This window comes from Pipistrellus kuhlii, unplaced genomic scaffold, assembly GCF_014108245.1.
Source record: "Pipistrellus kuhlii isolate mPipKuh1 unplaced genomic scaffold, mPipKuh1.p scaffold_m20_p_14, whole genome shotgun sequence".
Lineage (NCBI taxonomy): Eukaryota > Metazoa > Chordata > Mammalia > Chiroptera > Vespertilionidae > Pipistrellus > Pipistrellus kuhlii.
In genome coordinates, this window is record NW_023425449.1 from 22096527 (window position 1) to 22114929 (window position 18403).

Consider the following 18403-nt stretch of genomic DNA (forward strand, 5'->3'; position numbering starts at 1 on the left):
AACACTAAAGTTTGCCAATCTTTTATTATTGATCATTTAAGTTGGAAAATGTTCTAATTTATGTGCCATTACTGATTCGTTTAACTACACAATTTGTTTGTTTGTTTTTATATTTAGTGGTATTCTTTTTCCCCTCAAGACACATAATATTGTAGTGAACATTGGGGGGGGGATCAGTTTTGTGCATATATTATAATTCCCTTAGGGCAAATTACTAAAAGTGAAATTACAGGAGTAAAGGGCATGATTTTTTTTAATGATTCTAAACACATATTTTCAAGTATCCTACAGATGGAGTATACTGCCTCCACTTGCCTTAGAAGTATAATGATTACACTTGTCCTGGAAGTATGATTCTACTTGCCCTAGAAATATGTAAGATTGCCCTTTCCCCACATTCTTACTCATCACTAATCTGATAAACAAAATATAGTATTTCATTTTAATTTGCATTTTATGATTAAAATTTTAAGGATCATGATATTTTATCTTGAGCAGAAGTTTATTGGTCAAGAAAAACAGAACTTAATTTCTACTAAAATAAGAAAAGTAGAGAATGATCATTTCAGTACCCAGGATGTAGTTTGAAACAATTTAAGATCAAGTGAATTGATTAGAACTTTATTTTAGCTTTTCTTGGTATTTAGAGAATCTTTTTTTCCATTTGATCATGCTGTGTATAATTGCATAAAGTCATAGCAGGAGGTAGACTTTTTTGAAAAAAAATAAAAATCCTTAGGCCAAGTTGGAAAGGCATCACTCATGGTACATGTCACTTTGATTTCACATGGTAATTATTTTTGCAAGCATTTAAAACACAGTTTGAACCTTAGTATTCACAGCAGCCACCATATTTTTTTTCCTGATAAGACAGAATTGTGTAATAAAAAATATGGAGAGAGGAGAATTTCTATCAAAACTTGTAGCAAATTTTTTTTTTTTAATTTCTTGAATGATTGTTGGGCCCAATAAATTCTCTGTTCAGTTGACATTTGTCTATTTTCCTCTACATACATTTTTTAAAATTTTTACAATGTGAGTAACATGTGCAAACTTGAACAATGATGTACAATGGGGGAAAAATGGTATCTGAAAGGAACCTTGAGTTTTAACCTAGGATCCATTTATTAAAAAGCTGTATAACTTAGCTAGGTAACTTCATTCCTGTCTTCAGTGCCATAGTCTATAAAATGAGAGAGATAGCCTAGAGATTGTTTATAGCCCATTTTTATTTATTTATTTTTATTTTTTAAGTAAAGCAAAATGGTGTTTATTGAAGATACACTGCAAATGAGGAGTGGGCCAGTCAGAAAGATAGGCTGCTTTAGCTCACTGGGAAGTCAGAGAAAAGGGAGCCTTGGAGACAGGTTCAGGGGTTATCTCAGGATAAGCTGCAACTGCCCATTGCAAATCTCAGGGGTCCCTTAGAGGTTGGGGAATACATGCCTGTGGGGGAAATGGCATGGGTGTGCTCCTTAGAGGGAGAATGAGCACTGGGTCCTTTGTCCTGAGCATATTTATCTCTCTTGCAGGTGGAACTCTTAGGGGAGGTTCTTAATAGAATATTTATCAGTTTTCCAGGTGTGCTCTTTCAGGGTCTTGGTCTCCACTGATTGGTCCATACCAGGGAAGGGGGCTATTAGTCAATGTAACTGTTTCTGAGGCAGCCATGGTGTCACTTGATTGGTTTTGCTGTTTTTTGGACCTGGGGCTGAAATACAACTGAGGGCTAGATGTTATCTCTAGGGAGGAAAAGATCAGAGGATCTAAATTGCCTGACCAGTGATGTGAGAGATCAGGGGCCCAAATCACATGACCAGTGATATGCTAGGAGCGGCAAGGTTACCAGCTGGTTCCAACATGCCTGCTGGCGCTGTGCTGGCTACTGGGCTGTTTGCTGGGCTGTCAATAGTCCTTTTAAAATCCAGTATTTAGCTCTTCTATGTTTTAAGGGGGAAGGGTGCAAAGTAATGATTAATTTTTGCATAAGTAACCAAATAAAGTATAAATCTGCTCTTTTCCATCAAATACACATAAATAACAGGAGATACTTGGCAGAGGGGCATATTTTGTGCTGTTGTCCTGACATCATGGTGAACTCTTGTGTGGAGCATAACATCTGGTCTCCTCAGCCTAGAGTTTAAGGGATTCCAGAATGCGGACAGAACCCATCTCTGACCTTCTTCCTAACATGAGCCACCAGCCATTTTTATCTCTCTCCTGTTTTTTTTCAGATTCTCTGTGCTGACTCTTTTATTGTTTGTATATTGTTCATGCTCTGCTATCTGCATGGACTGGCCATTCTTATCCTTTATATTTTCTGAATGGCTCCCATTCTTCAAAGCTCATTTTAAGACCCACACTTCCTAGGAAGCCCCTTCTGACCAGCCTAATCCATGATGATCCCAGTTTTTCTTGAAGTATATCTACCTGTGACATTTCTTACTATTATTTAAATGTCTGACAACTGTGATGAGGAAAAACATTACAAAAATAAAATTTGATTTTCTAATTACATCTATAACCCAGAATTATTGGAAATGACAAAGAATCCATTATATAAGAAAGATAAATACATGTTAGTTCCCTTAATGCCTTTCAGGATGTTCTTGTTCAATGAGCTGTTCTTGTTTAGTGTTTGGTTATAAGTGTATAAGATATAATAGTTGGACTGAATATGTATTGCCTACAGAATATATTCAGAAATTTTTATGTTGAGTGTAACTTTTATTATGGACTTATTTTCTTATAATTGAACTAGAGGCCTGGTGCACAAAATTTGTGCACTGGGGCGGGGGGAGGGTGTCTCTCAGCCCAGCCTGCACCCTCTTCAATCTGGGACCCTGTGAGGGATATCTAACGGCTGGTGTAGGCCCTAGGATCGGGGCTATTCTTCAACAACAAATAAAACTCAAGATGCAAGCAGAATTCCTGTAATGATTGACATCTCTATATGCAAGAACATAGCAGGATTGAGCAAGATTGGATCATAGAGGCCAAATATTTCTCTATGTTACAGTAAGGAGTAAATAAAAAGCTTTTCTGATATCTGCTGGTTAGGATTACCTTTTATTTAAAAAAATCTGTATGCCAGAGTGACATATTTGGGTTAGCATGTTCTGAACCCCTTTAAAACAAATAATCAAAAGTGCTTTGAAGATGTCTGAGGTAAGGGGGAGGTTTACTGTAGAGGAAGTGGTCAGAGGGATCTTGACAGCAGTGGTAACAAATGATGAGATCAGACTTGGCTTTCCCTTTAGTAAAGACCTGAGTGCCCGAGAGGTGGTGGGACTGGAGCTCAGCCAGAGGAAACAGGATGTTCAAAGTCCCCGAGGCAGCCAGGAGCTGGATCCATTAGAGAATGGAGAAAAGGCCCATGTGGTCAGAACATAAGTGGAAGAGGGTGTGTGGAATAAGAAAATGGTAAAAGCATTGGTCCAGATGGTTCAACTGAACTTTCTAATGAATTGTACTTCATTTAGACAAGGTTTTGTGAAAGAATTTCATATGTACTTATCTGTCTCATGTGATTTATCCTTAAAACTGAATAGTTAGGTTTGAAGAGAGTCTAGGCCATTGGAGTTTAAAATGAACTCCCTGAAAGATCCTTGTAGTTAGGTGACAGTCACATAATTTCAGTGAAGCTGCCTATGGTTTGTTTTCCTTCCTTCATGCACTTATTTACTCACTTACATAATGTGAGAAATGCTTACCTGTCTGAATTCAAATAATGGACTCAGAGACATGAAGTATGGTGAAAATGAGACCTTTCAATTTGGTCTTACAAGATCAGGTGTCAGTGCAGTGTGATCACATGCTGTTTATTCATAGTGTGCAAGAGTCCCTCCACCTAGTTCCTCATTGGCTGAGTACTATGGTCTTATTGTCTCCTATTGAGTTATTTTAAAAAATGGGCTGAGGCCTTTTTCAGTTGTCTCCACCTCCTTTTGTCTAGTTGTGGTGGTGGATCTTCCTAGAAAATGTGTTGTAGGTTCTATTCACAGTTCTTTGTTCTTACATTTTCCGTCTACCTATTTTCAAAGTATAGCATGTCGGCCTGCAGACTGAAGGGTCCCAGGTTGGATTCTGGTCAAGGGCACATGCCCGGATTGTGGGGTCCATCCCTAGTAGGGGGCATGCAAGAGGCAGCCGATCAATGATTCTCTCTCATCATTGATGTTTCTATCTTTCCCTGTTCCTTACTCTCTGAAATAAATAAAAATACGTATTAAAAAAAAGTTGAGCCGAAACCAGTTTGGCTCAGTGGATGGAGCATCAGTCTGCAGACTGAAAGATCCCAGGTTCGATTCTGGTCAAGGGCATGGACCTTGGTTGCGGGCACATCCCCAGTGGGGGTCTGCAGGTGGCAGCTGATTGATGATTCTCATCGATGTTTCTAGCTCTCTATCCCTCCCCCTTCCTCTCTGTAAAAAAAAATCAATAAAATATATATTTTAAAAAGTTGATTATGCTAAAGATGGATTACAGAGGCCTATTGCCTACATATAATATGAGCCCTTCACCAGAACAACTTTATTTTATAAATTTTAAAAATTTTTAGTTTTTTTAAATTTATTTTTCCATTATAGTTGACATATTTGTTTCAGATGTACAACACAGTAATCAGACATTTATATACCTTATGAAATGATCCCCCATCTGACACTACACATAGTTATTACTGTGTTATTGAGTATATTTCCTGTCAAGTACTTTCAAAATATGTTTAAAGACACTTCCAGAGAGGGCACCCTCAGTTGAATGAACTGGGACAGTGTCTTATTTATTTATTTTTGTCTATTAATAAAAATGCTGTATAAAGCAGGAGACTAGTTTTGGGGAACAGTAACAAAAGTTTTCATTTTTCTACCTGGATAGTTGGCATTATATACATTCTACAGCTTTCACAAGTCCCAGCTACTTGGACTCCCGTCTTTATTTCCTTTATCCATCTTTGTCGTTCTGCAGCCTGTTGTGCCTTTGTTAGTCTTGAAGAGAGCTCCAGAGTCTGTGAAACGTAGTGACCCTTTTGTCTTCCCTCTGCTGCAGTGGGCGAGATGTTCTCTTGAATGGCAGGGATTATTTATGACAAAGGTCCTCTCAATGCCAATTTGTCCACTGAGGGAGGCACAGCTCCAAGGGCAACTCTGCTCTGGATGCCAGACCAAACTCCCATTAGCAGTAACGAGCAGTAAGTGTGTCACTGTTGTCTTTTCTGGGCCATTGCAGCATGGAGAGAAGCCTTTTGTCATCCATCACGTCACCGTAAACCCTTGCTCACTCACTTTCCTTTTCTCTAAATAGCTTTCCAAACACGAAAGTGGAAACATTCCATTGTTTATCGCTGACCAAAATGTTCTTTTCAATAACAGTAGTGCTAAGAAGATAGACCTCATGGGAAGCACAAATCTTGACCATTGTGGGGACTGATTATAATTTCTTGGGCCTCAGGCATGCTAACTTATTTTACTCAGCACAGAACTTACCATCTTGCTAGGCAATTATTAGATGTGCCACAATCATAGCCTGTTACTTGCCAAGCCCTTCATTTCATTTTCAGACACAATCCTCAAATTAATTAGCTTGATATGTCTAGTGAATACATATTGTTGTTCTTTTCATCTTCCCAGCTTTAGAAGTCCATCCTCTGTGTGAATTTCCCACTCATAAGACACAGATGGATACTAGATAATCATGTCCCTAGCCTTTCCTGCAGCTAAGAGATGAGTGGGCATAAACTCATTCTTCTCTGATCATATGCATTCTCTGCAGACTTCCAATGAGTGTTAGTGACTTGAAAAAGATGAGGACCACAAGAAAGTCTTTATTTTCAGCAGCAACAATGATAGATATCCTCCCTCCCTTCCTCCCTCCCTCCCTCCTTCTACAACTCCCTCTATAACTCCCTTTCTCACTTCCTTAACTTCCTTTCTTTTTATTTCCCTCCTTATTACTTTAGTCAAACTCCAGTAAAATGTTGAATTGATTTTGTAGGCTAGTGTTTTGTTGAGGACTTTTTGCATCTATATTCATAGGTGGTATTAGACTCCAACTTTCTTGTGGTCTTTTTGTCTGACTTTGGTATCAGGTTAGCAGTTAGCGAGGGAGTGTTTCTTCCATTTCTATTTTTTGGAAGAGTTTGTAAAGGAATGATATACATTTTTATCTAAATGTTTGGTAAAATTCACTAGTAAAGATATCTGGTTCTGGAATTTTCTTTGTGAAAAGGGTTTGGATTACTTGTTGTAGAGCTATTCAGGTTTTCTATTTCTCTGTGAGTTTATTTTGGCCATTTCTGTGTTTCTAAGATTTGTCCCTATTATTTAGGTAATCTAGAATGTTGTTTTCTTTTATTTCTGTAAGATCAGTTATCATGTCCTGCTTTCATTCCTGACTTTTGAAATGTGAGTGTCATCTCTTTTTTTTCTTGGTCAGACTAGGCAAATATTTGTCAATTTACTGATTTTTGAAAGGAACACATTTTGGTTTTATTAAATCTTTATTTTGTTTATATCTAATTTCTATTATTTTCTTCCTTTTATTGCCTTGGCTTTATTTTGCCTTTCTTTTTTTAGTTTCTTAAAATAGAAGGTCAGGTAATTGATTTTTAGGTGTTTTAAAAATATAGTCATTTATATCTATAAAATTTCCTCTGAGTACCACTTTCACTGCATCCCATAAGTTTTGGAATGCTGTATTTTCATTTTTCTATATCTCAAAGTGTTTTCTAATTTACCTTTTATTTCTTATTTGACCCTTTGGTTGCTTAAGAATATATTGTTTCATTCCCACATGTTTATGAATTTTCCATATTTCCTTCTGTTATTCTAATTTAATTCCATTTTAATTGGCTAAGTTATTTCATATTATTTCCATTTTTTAAAGTTTATTAAGACTCCACCCCCCCCGCCACTAATAAATAGTATATCCCAATGTATGTTCCATGTGTACTTAGAAGAATGAGTGAATTAAGAGTAAGTTGAAAGTCACAATGTCTTTTGTGACCTAGCTTTGGAAGTTATGATTTATCATTTTAGCAAGAATTCTATTGTTTACACAGCCAACCTTGTTCAATGTGAGAAGGATGGCATCACTACATGAATGCCAGGAGGTTACAATCATTTGTTGAAGCCTGACAACTATACGGTTACAAAGGCCCCGAGATCTCATTCTATTACAGCATTAGCTGAAAGTCCAAAATCTCCTTATCAGTGAACTGCTCCAGATATGAATGGTGCTTTTAAGGTATTCCTTACATACATTTCTTTGAGTATAGTTCCTCTCAACTTGAAGATTTATGAAGTAAAAAGACCTATTATCTTCACACACATATAACACACAATGGTGGGAACTACAGAGAATAGATGCTATAGGTACTCCTGTTTAAAAAAAAGGAAAAATGAGAGGTACATGGAAGTTGTAAATTCATAGCAATTCTGAAATTCAGCAAGGCACAAGTTGGTATTTCCTTAAATAGGACTAGACCTCGGAATAATTCCTCTTGACTCTTAACTCTTCTTTCTGGCCTCTTGTTTCCATCCTCTGAGTTATTTATTTATTTATCAACAAATGTAGCCATATTTCAGATTTGTAGCTTTCTCAGTTTATAAAGCCGCCCCCCCCCCTCTATTTTGTTTGTATCTCTTTCTTTCACTCTAATTTGATGGTATTTCTGCCAATTTATTTTCTTTAAACGTTTTGTGAATCTTTTAAAATATATATATTTTATTGATTTTTTTACAGAGAGGAAGAGAGAGGGACAGAGAGTTAGAAACATCAATGAGAGAGAATCATAGATCCACTGCCTCTTGCACACCCCCTACTGGGGATGTGCCTGCAACCAAGGTACATGCCTTTGACTGGAATCGAACCTGGGACCTTTCAGTCCACAGGCCGATGCTCTATCCACTGAGCCAAATCGGTTTTGGCCGTTTTGTGAATCTTATTGGGTTTGCCTCATTAGACAAAAGTTATCTCTATAAATATCTTCACAATAACATCTTCTTTCCTTTAAGGTTTTGCAGAGACCACTAGAGGACAACACTTTTAAATTTCTTTGAATCCTTATCGTATTACTTAATGGGGTTGCCTTAGATCTTTCTGAGGTCTTAATTAATTTAAAGGAGCATGCCCCCAAATCAGCCTCTTGGAATCTTAAAGTCTAGTCAGAGGTTGGGGCTCAGAAAGGGTAAAGCAACCTTAGAATAAATCACAACGATGGTGTCTCAGGTTTCTCCCACACATAACTTGTGTGGCATAATCAGCCCTGTTCCTGTCAAAATAGAAAGCTTCCTCAAATGGCAAAGAGGAAGGCCCTTCTTATCACCTGCCTATCCCTGTTGAGTGTTGTGACTCATGTGTCCAGACATAGCTGAAAGTCTATTGAAATTTTAGAAATGAATAATACATGATATAGTGCTGTGTCTTAGTATTTGCCTTATTATCTAAAGTTTGCACATTGATATGCTTCCCAGGAAGGTGTCTTGTTTATTGTCACAAGAAAATAAAAGAGAAACAAGAATTGCAGAGAAAAAGAAAATGATCCTGCCCAATTATTTTAGTACATGGGTAAATAACTTTGAATTAGTAAATAAGTCTATTTCAGAATATATTTATTTAGAGAAAAATATGTTTCTTACTGTCCAGCTAAATGAATACTGAACATTTGTTTGAAATAGCACATTATTAGCTCCTGAGAGTGCACCTGCATAAAAACCTAACAGGGAGGCAGTGCAATGATGGAACAAGGACTTGGTCCCATACATTGTGTGAGTGGTAAATCAGGTACTTAGGAACAAAGACATCACTTAAGACTTTGCCTTAGAGCTCAATTGGCATGACCCAAGTGATTGAGCGTCGATCTGTGAACCAGGAAGTCACTGTTTGAATCCCAGTCAGGGCACATGCCCAGGTTGTGGTCTTGATCCCCAGGGTGGGTTGTGCAGGAGGCAGCCAATCAATGATTCTCTCTCATAATTGATGTTTCTATATCTTTCCCTCTTCCTTTCTTTCTGAAATCAATTAACAATATGTATATATTTAAAAAAAAGACTTTACCCAATGTAATGGTATTAGGAGGTAGAGACATTGGGAAGTAATTATATCATGAGGATGAAGCCCTCATGACTGCAACTAGTGCCCTTGCAAGAGACATAAGAGAGCTTGCCTTCTCTCTCTCTCTGCTCTCTGCCATGTGAGGACACAATGGGAAAATGTCTGTCTGCAGGCCAGGAAGAGTGCTTACAGGAGAGACTAGATTGTGGGTGCCTTGATCTTGGACTTTCCAACTTCCAGAATTGTGAGAAAGACATGTTTGATGTTTAAGCCACCCAGTGTGCTATTTTGTAATAGCCACACAAACTTTAAGACACTTTTTCTCACACAATGTATGGGACCAAGTCCTTGTAAATACATGGAAGAATTTTGTTGTTCTTTTCTTTCTAAGAAGAATATAACAGAGATTTCAAATAAAATTATTTACCCATGAGTTTTGTCTTTTCATTAAAGTAATTTAAGAATACTTATATACCTCTGACATAAGTGATATTCTTAACCAATTATAAACTTTACATTTGAGGGAAATGAGCTTACATATTCATATATTTAAAAATGAATTGTACAGCTACTATATGTCAGGCTTTGTGTTAATTGCTCAGTGTATACAGATGAATAAGGAACATGCCCAATCCTTAGAGAACATACAATGTAGTGTGAGAGACTCCTGAAATACAACACAAACTTTGCTATTAAGTGAGATGAGTGCTGGGGCAGAAGCAGGCATGAATTTGGTGCCTGGTTCAACAGTTCAGTTCAGAAAAGTGCTAAAGGTAATTACCAGTTCATGTCCTTTGACTATCAATATCTCCAGAAGTTCAAATCCTGCATACTAGGTTACTTTAAAGATTATGTTGAATAAACAATGGTATAGCCTAGCAAGTGACTGATAGCTTTTTGCTTATTTTCAGGTAAGCCCTGTGTAATTCTCAGAAATCTCTTAATTGTTTAATTATTTAACAAGAGATTCTTGCTTGTAAGACTTCAGAACTTTTTCAAGTCATCGTAAGAATTCATTTTTTTTTGTTTGTTTGTTTTTGCCCTCACTGGTTTGGTTCAATGGAGAGAGTGTCAGCCTGTGGATCAAGGGTCCCAGGTTCGATTCCGGTCACCTAGGGCATGTACCATGGTTGCGAGCACACCCCAATTGGAGGTGTGCAGGAGGCAGCTGGTCGATATTTCTCTCTCATTGATGTTTCTGACTCTCTATCCTTCCCCCTTCCTTTCTGTGGAAAATCAAAAAAATATATATTTTTAAAAAGAATTCATTTTTTTCATGCTCTCAGTCCTGGTAGTCTCATTTCCCCCTTGTTCCTGAGAAGGGATAAGATAGGTTTGTCCTCAAGATATCTCTCCATAAGTGAGATGATGACTGATTTAACTGGGCCCTCACTCTCTCCCTTAGTCTGTGATCAAGGTATTCCAAGTAGGGGCAGCAGTTAATCAATCAGTCAATGTTCATGGAAGGAGTGAATGACTCATTTACATGAGCCAATTTCCAAAGCTAGTTCTATGATTCTGTCACTTACAGTCCTAGCACATTGCAGTTTATTCTATGTGCCATTCAGTTTAGTTTCTATTTTCAAGGACAAGAATGCTCTGTTTTTGTCCATTCTGTGTTGTGAGGCAGATACATCTGAAGTTAAGTATTATATAAAAATGATGCAATTGTATATGGCCCAGCCCTAACCAATAGGCAACACACTGTGAAGACAAACCTTCTATGTAAGTAATGAGGCACAGGAGTAAGCAGAAGACCTTGCCTCTTGAATGACATGAAGATCTTGTACTTGTGGTTCACTTACTTATTATATATATAATATCTTTTTATTTATTTCAGAGAGGAAAAAAGAGGGAAAGAGAGATAATCATTGATTGGGTGCCTTCCACATCCAACCTGCAATCCAAGCATGTTTCCTTGACCAGAATCGAACCTGAGATTCTTCAGTCCACAGGCAGATGCTAGGGCTGTGGTTTATTTATTACCTAACATTCTGCTGCACATGCTCTTGGTGTCCCAGTTTACTCACAGTTGACAGTGTCAGGAAGACAAATCAAACCTTTCTAACTGTACTCATCACTCATCTCTTTAGCAACCACCGTTAGAAGTGCCTTGTTGATCAACTTTATGAAAAGTTTCTGAGGAGCATATCTTTCTGCTTTTTAGTTTTTTGGGAAATGCTTTAAACATCCTTCTACTTGTAGCTTAAAAGAAAATGACTGTGAAAGGCATTTTACCGCGACAATTTAAACCATCATGAGATCAAGACAATTACTTGTACTGAACCCAAGTTGGAGGTCTTCTCTTTGGCCATAAAATAGATGTCCTTTTGCCTACTGTATTGAGAGGTCAGTAGCTGCAATGGCCTGCTAGAGTTTTCAAGCATCTACCATGAATAATCAACTAAATTGTCGACTGCACTGTGTCTTAAAGCCAGTAAAGGAGGTATATTACCAACTACAGACATGATTGCTACTCCTACCTCATAATGCAGAACATTGCTCTGGCCAGAGATATTTAAAGGGGAAATACAGATTTTGTCTAAAGTAAGCAACATTCACTTGAAGAGCCAACATTTTGGAACAAAAATAACTGGGGTTTGCAGGTTACCTTTACATTTTGGGTAGTTGTTATAACTTTCCTGAACTCTAGTTCTTCATCTTACTATGAAAATAAAAATTATTTATAAGTAAATACCTCATTAAAAAACTGATGTCTTCTACCCTCCATCTGGCACCCACTTTGACCTTGCTTTGGTCAAGAATTGGCTTACTCACTCTTGCCAGTGTGGCTCAGTTGATTGATCATCATCCCATGCTTCAAAAGGTCTGCTTCCTGGTCTGGCACATGCCAGGTTTTCAGCTCCATCCCTATTAGGGAGTGTGCAGGAGGCAGCTGGTCAATATTTCTCACATCAGTGTTTCTGTCTCTCTCTCTGTCTCTGTCCCTGTCTCTCTTTCCCTTCCTCTTTCTAAGTCAATAAACACACACACACACACACACACACACACACACACACACACACATATATATATGACTTACTCAACACTGATTCTTCACTTAGAGACTAGAGAGCTACATATTCAATTTTCCTAGCTGCAGTCTAGCTAGCTGTGGTGATATGACACTGTTCTGACCAATGAATATAAATTTAAGGAAGAATTTCTGCTAAGTAAAGGGCCTTTGCGCCCCGCCCCCCTTCTACCTTCTTCCTGCTTGGAAAGTAGGTGTGCTGGCTGGAGGCATAGCAGATCTCCTGCCACCAGAAGGATGAATGTCATGTGGTAAGGATGGTGGGGCTAAGATAGAAAAAGCCTGGCCCCAACAACATCACAGTGTAGCTATTCAAGGATACTGGGCAGGCACAAACTCTTTCCATCAGAAAAACCTTTATTCTTCTTCAATGAGAAATTAGTTTTCTTCCTATTACCATAGTACCGAATCTATCTCTTATAAACTAACCGCATGGTTTTGCTAAGAGAGATTGTTCCTGCTCACTGCCTTGAGTTGTATTTCAGAATGATTGAATGCTGGAAATACCATGTGGCTCAGCCCTAAATATCTGGCAGAGTCAGTCCTCAAACCAAGTCCTCTTTCTGTTTCTGAGACCCATGTTACTAAACCCTATACTCACATGCTGCCCTGATGCCAGGAACTCAGCAAAATCTTAAAGAAAATGAGAGTTACTAATTGACTGCTGAATTAAATAGGTTCTCTATTTTTTTTTTACATTAAAAAGCCTGCTCTTTCAACATAATCTCATGCTGATACTGAAATCAAAGGTTTCCATGAGCTGATTCTTCTCTCTGTAGAAGTGAAAACTGAGCTGTGAGAGAGCAGAAATAAATTTTGTATGCTGTTGGCCTTGAATGTACTGATGAAAGGCATGCACTGAAGCTCCTTGGCTTGGCCCCATGAGGTGCACACTTGTGGCCTTAGAGGGAGGCCCTCAGAGAAAACTCCCCAGGAGCAGGCAGCAGGAACGAGCCTGCCTCTCAGATGGCCTTGCTTGACTCTGTAATAGGATCTCTTTTAAGGGATCATAGCAGTGACAGCAAATTCCACATTAATCCACTTTTTTATGAACAGAAGAAATGTTGTTTGATATTAGCCAATAAGCAGCAGTGACTCAAAAATGGGTCACAGATATTGCATTTTGCCTAGGTTGAAGGCCAAAAACATACTGGGCTTTGTGTCCAAAATGGGATTAAACTAGCCTAGTGCTAGACAGCTTACAACCTTGGTTATGTGGCTTAGTAAAGCACTGTGTTCAGTGGAAATAGAACCTAGATTTTTTCCTCCTTATACAAATCCTCAGGTGCTTGTTTCAGAGACAGAGTGCTTAGGAGAGCTATATATTTCATCTTAAATGCTCTGTTATTATTTCCAATAACATTACAGAGAAAGCCTCCATTAGGCATTAATGACAGTAACTTTTAATGAAGAAAATAGTATATGCTCAAATTTTTCAAATAGAATTGAAAGGTAGAAAGCAGAAAATAAAAATATCCTAATCTCATAGTCCAACTCCTTGGAAGTTAATACTGTTGACATTTTCTTGGGTACTTGTACAGAAATCTAGGAATGACAAGCATATTGTCATGGGATGCATTATATTCCCTTGGGAGAGATATTTTGAAGCCCAAACTCCCAGTACTTCAGAATGTGACCTTATTTGGGGTCTTTATAGACACAAGCAAGTTAAAATAAAGTCATTAGACTGGGCTCTAATCCAATATAACTGGCGTAATAAAAAGGGGAAATTTGAACCCAGAAATAGACACACACAGGGAGAATACCATGTGGAGATGAAAGCAGGGAACGCTGAAGATTGGCAGCAAACCATCAGAAGCTGGGGGAGAGGCACAGAATAGATGTTCCCATATAGTGCTCAGAAGGAACGAACACTTGATTTTGGATTTGTAGGCTCTGAAAGTGTAAGACAATAAGCTTCTGTGGGTAAGTCACCCAGTTTGTAGTATGCCGGAACCTGCCGGCAAGGCAGCTCCCCACAGTAGTACATTCTCAGTCCTAGCAAACTAATATATACATGTGGAAATTGATATTGATTTGTCATTTGTTTGTCATTTCATTTTTGTGTGAGCAACAACTCATTCTGGTCCCTCTTAATCTGTCTGGTTTCAGTAACTCTATACCTGCTACTTTCCCCAGGCATAGAGTTGAGATTTCAACAATATGGTTATCCTCATAAATCGATCCACACTTAGGGATGTATAAATCTCTGGCTCTGGATATATGGCAACTGTGTTGTAGTTTTTCATAAACTGTTGATGTCCAGGAGATACCAAGCCCTACACTATGATTTGGGGAATGCAGAGATCAGTAAAACAAGGACATAACTGCAGCGCTCTACCTGAAGCCAAAGAAATCTCAGGAAAAGAGAACACCCAGGATGAAATACTATATTCATGATCTAGGTTCCTGATGCCAGCTCTTCTTAAAGTGACATCCTAGGTCATGAAGAGTAGGATGATGCAAATATCAACCTGTCAAAGTGAGGTAAAATTACCTGTGGAGATAATCAGATTTTATTTTCTCTGATTCTCTATGAAACAAGCAATCTTTTCTGTCTTAATGAAGTTTTCCACATAGACTTTCCCATTAGACAGGCTTGAATGATGACACTTTTTTGACAGAGTTGCTCACTGCTGTTTCTCCCATATTAAGTTCAGAGCCTTGCTCACAATGTGTACTTGTTAACTATTTAGTGAATAGACTAAATAACATATGAAGGAAATATTTATATAGTAAATATTTATAAATAGTAAATTATCCTATATAATAAAGAGCTAATATGTAAATGGTCACCAGGCCCTCACACTATCATGCTGTAATGGCTCAGACACTCAACACGAGAGAGAGGATGGGTACCAGCCAGGCTGTGGCCCGAGAAAGGGACAAGCTGCAGGCCCTGAGGTCCTGGGTGCCCTCAGCTGCACCTGCGCCTGTGGCCTAGGAAAGGAACAATCTGCACACCCCATGGCCCCCGCCATTCTGGGCACCAGCGGCTGCAACTTCAGCCTGGGAGAGGGACAAGCTGCCCAACTATAGTCCCCTGTGGCTGTGGCCGGCCCGGGCAAAGCCAGTCTGGGTTCTGGGTGCCTGTGGCCAGCCAGAGGGAGGAAAGCCTGGATCCTGGGTGCAGGACAAGGCAGAGGCGGTTACGGGTGATCAAGCCAGCAGGGGAGCGTTAGGGGCAGTCAGGCAGGCAGGAAGAGGTAGTTAGGGGTGATAAGGCAGGCAGGCAGGCAGGCAGGTGAGCAGTTAGGAGCCAGCTGGACATCCACCAAGAGGCAGTTGGACATCCACCAAGGAGTCCCAGATTGGAGATGGTGCAGGCTGGACTAAATGACTCCGCCCCCATGCACAAATTTTGTGCCCTGGGCCTCCAGTGTGTAAATAATATTGTATGCCTACTGTGAGTCAGAACTTGGCCTAAGCATTTTTAGATACTAAAACTGAAGATTACTCATAGAAAATTAGCAATTTGACAATAATTACTCATTGATTTATGAAGCAGGTTAAATGCATTAAAACCCTAAGAATCTCATCATCTCATTGCTCCAGATAAAACCTAGTTCCTGAATTTGTTAACCCAAGGTCTAGACACCTCTTTAAGACTTTTGGCATTTTTAAAAGCTCTATTGAGCATTATTTTTTACTCTAATTTATTCATTATTTATTCCTTTCAGCTATTCATTCAGTTAGTTATTTCCTCATATCTTCCTTTAATCTTTCTTTCATGCTTTTATCCAACAACAACCATCTACATCTAGGATGTGTCAGGAGCTATGTGGTTGGTAGTGAGTGAGGATTCAAATATATGAAGACAGTCTTGCCCGGTAGACACTAATACACAATATCTCCTTTAAGACGATTGCTGGGGGTTATACTCTGAGGCTGCTTTGAATGTAACATACAATACTCAGGGCCTCTTGCTCCCCACCAAGCCGGTTTCAAAATCAAGAAAGCCATCGTAGGAGCTTGGATGCCACATTCCTGGTTGTTTTCTTCCCTCTTTCCAACCCAAACTTCAGCCCTGATAGCCAAGGCTCACAGTAATGAGATAGATTCTGGAAGTGATTCAATTGCAGAGAATTTTAATGAAGAATTCAAGGCAGGATGATAAATTCCTTTTTCAATCATAAAAGTGAAACTGTCTTGTTAGCTATTTTGAGGCAAACTCTACCACTCTCTGTTGTGCCACAGGATTTTCAGAAGCTATTTAAGACTACATGTCTCCTTTTATAATTATCGAGATTGCAGATAAGCACTAAGCTGCACCACTACACAACTGGCCCTGCAGTTGTAGCAATAAGTGTGAGGGGCCCCACCCACATAACAAGAGATTGGAGCTCACCCACACACCTGCATTTGATGTGGTTTGGTAGGAAGAGCCCCAAGTGAAATACCTCCATATGGTGGCTGTTATGGCCCTAATCCATGCACCTTTGTCAATTTCAGGGTTTTCAAGACTGGGGTGAAGTCCAATGAAGCCTTTAAAAAATTCAGCAGTTGGCATAACATTGATGTTTTAAAATGCATACCTTACACTTACCTTTAATTCACATTTATTTACTGTTTATAACATGGACTAGATACTTTCATGCCACAGTCTTTCCACAATTGCAAGGCTTAATGAATCTGGAGAAGGGCTGGGCATAAATGGATTGAGAGACTAAGCAAGAAATATAAATTTGGGATGCATGGGAGAGCCAGGGAAGGCTCCACTTTCTAGTGAAGTGGGCTCTCCGAATGTCCAGGCCTACAGCTTTTTATTCCCACATTTTGCCCTTTAGCAAAGCAGATATACATATCAAAGGTAAGGCCTAGTAAACAATAAGGACCACCAGGTTAAGGGAATTGCCTACAGCTATTCAGCAGCAGGTAATAATATGCAGATTTTCAGCCAGGCTAAAGCCCCAAGGTCCATCACCTTTCGGATAAACTTCTTGCTGGAATTTGCCACCAGCACTTTCACAGACTTTAGTTACTTCTCAAACCAATTCATTGAAATAATGATGTATTGAATTATCTAATTTTTCTAGATGAGAAAATAGTAGTTCAGAAGGCTTAAGGAACTGTCCCAAGTTCATAAAGCTATTACATAGTGGAATCATAACTAAAGATCTTAAATGTGTATTATAGATTAGAGGCCTAGTGCATGAATTTGTGCACAGGTGAAGTCCCTTGGCCTGGCTGGCAATGGGGGCTGATCAGGGCCACAGGAGATTGGCTCGGGGTAGTGGCAATGAGAGGTTGGCTATTCGAGAGAGATTGTATGTGGGAGCACACTGACCACCAGGGGGAAGCTTCTGCATTGAACGCCTGCCCCTGGTGGTCAGTGTGCATCTTAGCAACTGGTCAACCAGTCGTTGAGTCATTTGGTCATTCGGTCTTTCGGTTGCTTAGGATTTTATAGATAGATAGATAGATAGATAGATAGATAGATAGATAGATATTCTTTTCATTACAAGTGAATACAATGCTTCCAGTATTTTTTCTTTGTTTTTGCTCCTTTTCCAATCTCTCCTTCCTCTTCCCTCTCCTTCCCTTCCTATCTCCCTTCTTTATTGTGTACTTTCTGTCAATCACCTCCCTCCATCTTTTCTTCTTGAATGCCTACTATGTGCCAGGCCCTGTCTTGGTTCTTGGAGCTACCTGTGCCTGGGGTTGTCCAATTCTGGGGTTCAGTAAAAGGGACCTGATTTAGTTGCATCTTCAGCTGCATTTCTGCACTTGCTTTCTCAGTATTAAATATGGCATTTTGCCTTTCATTTACCTGACTCTTCTCTGACTTAGTAGATTATCACTTTGGGTGAGAAAGAAGCATGACACTCTTGGGGCCTCTTCAACTTCAACAAGAAGTTCTCTCCTATTCATAAGCAACAAAGAACATTTTTCCAAAATATAAACAGATCTCAAAATGGACAACTTATTTACATCTTTGGTGGAGAGTAAAAGTGAGGGATACATAAATATAATTTGGGAAGCCATGTCTTCTCAGATGGTTTCAGGGTTTGAATTTCTCCCCTTTTTGTTTCCAAAGGAACAATGTTAGTATTTTTTCCATGAAAATTTCTACATTTATACAGGAGCAAGGGCTTGGAGGACTGAGATGGCAAGAATACTCCAAATTAAAAACAAAACAAACAAAACCCCCACAAAACTTATTTAGTACTTGTTATGTGCCAGGGACTGTTATAAAGGCCTTAGCTATGTTAACTCATATGATCCTCAGGACAAACTCATTCTACAGATGAGGAAATGGAGACATTGGGAAATCTAGTGACTCTTCTGTCATCACAGAATCGAAGAACTGGACAT